We start from the raw sequence: 3,500 nt of genomic DNA, 5'->3' as shown, positions 1-3,500 counted from the left end.
TGAAGATAATATTTTAGTTAAATATTAATATTTAAAATATATTAGAGAATTGTGAATATGTAGAAAATATATTCAATACATATCTTATCTGTTGGTCAGAATGCAGACGCATATTTAATACGCATCTTGCGTATTGTTAGAATGATGACACGTGTTAAACACATATTCTATGTATTATCAAAATAATGACATGTGTTTAACATACACTTTACATGCTGTCACCTATAAAATTCACCACCTGAAATTATACTAAATAATTATATTTTTAACAAAAATACTAATATTTTTTTAATATAAAAAAAATTAGCCTAAATCCTGATTGTGCATTTACAGTATCCGAGATATATAAAATTAGGTATATCAATAACTTTTTTTGCATTAAGGTTGGTAAATAATATATTTAATTAATTTAGATAAAAAAAATCTCAAAATGTTTGTATATTGTCTTTTTCTATATAAAAAATCTGTGTTAAATGGACTTGTGATGAGTTTGGAAAATTCTATCTCTAATTAAGTGATGATCAAACATTATTAACAGCAAAATTATTAATTTAATTTTAATTCATATATGTTAATTAATTTTGTTGTGCAGGCTTTATTTGGGCCGAAACATAAAAAAAATATTGCAAGCCCAAATCAAAACCAACATTCAGTCTTGGTGTATGTTTCCTATAATATGTGGCTGAAGCAATTTGTGATTAATTGGGCCAGAACTCAAACATTGTCATAAGCCAAATTAGTTTGGATGAATCAAAATTTTATTGGGCCAGATTAAATGTTGTTGCTACTAAGTCCAATTTTAATTTTGATGAATGTTCCTCATGCTTGATCCGAAATCAAGTGAAGAAGAAAGCAAAAATTGCTTCCAACGGATCCAAGCATTTTACCATGTGATGGATTCCAAATTTCATTAAATTGTCATTTATTGCATGGAAAATATGAGAGAGAAAGTTGCAGTTAAGTTGATTGATTGTCATAGTATTGCACGCTACCAATAGCTAAGAAAGGAAAGTAAATTAATTCACTTTAGTTTATTTGTTAAAAAACACTTGATTGCTTCTCTCTCTACATTTTCTATTCTCTCATCTCTCTCCTCTTTTTCGGACAATACCCAAGAAACCATGGAAGCAAAACTTAGCTACCGAAAAGAAGGAAAGGCACGTCTAAAGACCATCACAATGATGGCAAGAAAACATAAAAAATGTAGTGGCTGAGATTCTTATCACTTGTAGTAAGATTTTGTGATGAGATCATAGCCTCTCCATACCAAAAATGGATGAAGGAGATTCGGCCAGCAGAAAAGAAGATCTTGGAGGAGATGACTTGTCACCACTTTTGAGTTCACTCATCACAGAAGCTAGCTAGAGTGGCTGCGTGAGGAAGGAAGCAAAAGTGGAGCAGAAGAAGTCATCATCATCATGAAGCATCAAGGGCTAAAAATCCATATTGGAGAGCAAGCCAAGGATGGAGAGCTCGGATTGATGAAGAGTGATGACCAAGGAAGGACTAGAGGTAATTGCATGTTGGTTATTGCATGGATTATCTCTTCTCTCTCTCTGGCCGAACCGGTTTCTGTTACTTGGAGAAGAAGAAGTTGGCTAGGTTTGTTGGTTTCAACCTTGGGGTTTTTCCTATAAGTAAGGGTGAACAGTCAGGGTTGGATTCAAGGAGAAAGTTTGAGAGTGCAAGGCACAGTGTTCTCAGAGCTACCTGAGCTAACAGTTTTCTCTTCTCCTTCAATGTATTCTGTTTTGTATTTTTCTGTTTAATTTTGTCATGTCTTGAGTCTCATGGAAAAAGACAAACAGTGAGGTTTGTATAAAAAAGCCATATAGCGGAAAAAGGCAGAGAGTACAAAATTAAAAGAAAAAAAGCCATAGATGTCCTTAGAGTTCCTTTGTTCATCTATGTTGTGTTTCATGATTCTGTGGGAATCCCCTTGTAAGTTGGGTTAGCACTTTACAGATTGTAATCAGGAAGATTATAGTGAAATTCCATCATGTTTGTGATGGAGACTGGATGTAGGCTGCACTGCACTTAGCAGCTGAACCAGGATATATCTGGGTGTAATTTTCTCTCCTCTCTACTCCATTTCTGTTTCTACTGCACAGGAGTAAAAACCGAAAATATCTCATGTCAAGTGACGAGACAAAAAGAAAAGTCTCGTGGCTAGTCACGAGATAAAAAGAAAAGAAGTTTCCAAAATTGGTTACAAAAGGTCAGCAAGTATTATCAAGCAAAAAAGGGAGCTAAAATTCAACCCCATTCTCTTAGCCACTGATAACCATCAACTTGTCTAAACCATAATGAATTAATGACTCCAAGTCTCCAACTAATACCATCTAACATGTAGATTATGGCAAAAATTTACTTTAATTCATTTAAATAGTTAAAAATGAAGGAAAAAAACCTAAAATAGCTCCTGACAATTATCTCAAAAGACAACGAAGTCCTTGACAAAAATAAAATACCAATCCGGCTCCTGAGATTTACTTTTATGGGATTGATCAGCTCCTGTCCCAAAAAAAGTCAATGTTATTTTTTTGACACAGAGGCTAATCAGTCCAAAAAAAAAAGATCAGGGATCGAGTTGGGTGTTTTTTTTTTTGAGGGTCTTGTTGTCCTTTCGAGATAATTGTGAAGGATCGGGTGGAGTATTCACTCAATGTTTTATTGCAGAATAATAATTTCTCCGGGAAAAGGTTGTCCTTAATAGTAGTGATCTTAATAATTAAAATTATCTTATTTAATTTAATATTTATATATAATATTTATAATTATATATTATTTGTTGTGTTTAATATTATTCATATTTGGTTACTTCATTTTGTTTTAGTAGTTCAAAGTTCAAACTTGTAGTTAGACTAGATAGAAAAAATTAATCCTGAAAACAAAAATATCCATTGTTAGTATCAATCTTGTCATGCCCAATATTATCATCATAGCTTAACTCTCACGTACTTCAAAATTTAAATGTATTAAATAAAGAGAAATTCTTATTTACATTATGAAACTTAGATTTATTTGTTTCTTAACATGATCACTTGCTTACCACACCAAATTGCCCAATCTTCATTTGATGTTAAAATAAATCATATAAAATCCATAAGAAGTAATGATAAAGACTTATATATAATTGTTTACATATAAAATTAATAGTTAAAAATTATTAAATAATAATTTATTTAAATTTTTTAAATTATTTAATTATTTTAAAATATTAATTTCATATAAAAATAACTATAAGTGAATTTTCACTAAGATTAATATAAAGTTACAAAGCTTAATAACATTTTTGTGGATATTGCAAATCATAAAATATAGTAATATGCTTAGTTCTACACTTCTACTTCTCCACTTGTGCTTCCCTAATCTGAACTGAAGTACTGAACTGAATAACCGTTTTCCATTCTCTTGTTCTATTGGCCCAACAGATTGAACTAATTTAAAAAAAAATAAAAAAATAAAAAATAATTAAAAAAAAAAAGAAAATCGAAAAA

General features: G+C 30.7%; 1 protein-coding gene across 1 annotated transcript in view; it reads left to right on the top strand.

Annotated features, from left to right (window-relative positions):
- The window catches only part of LOC107623489 (protein ABHD11), a 3,566-nt gene continuing 3,405 nt past the window's right edge, over positions 3,340-3,500 (top strand). The window contains exon 1 of the mRNA XM_016325774.2: positions 3,340-3,500. This exon is cut by the window's right edge and continues 290 nt beyond it. The gene's annotated coding sequence lies outside the window, so the exon portion shown is untranslated.

Source organism: Arachis ipaensis, chromosome B02 (genome assembly GCF_000816755.2).
Source record: "Arachis ipaensis cultivar K30076 chromosome B02, Araip1.1, whole genome shotgun sequence".
NCBI classification, from domain to species: Eukaryota; Viridiplantae; Streptophyta; class Magnoliopsida; order Fabales; family Fabaceae; genus Arachis; species Arachis ipaensis.
The sequence above is the reverse complement of the archived record's forward strand: the minus strand, read 5'-3'. Positions and strand labels throughout refer to the sequence as shown.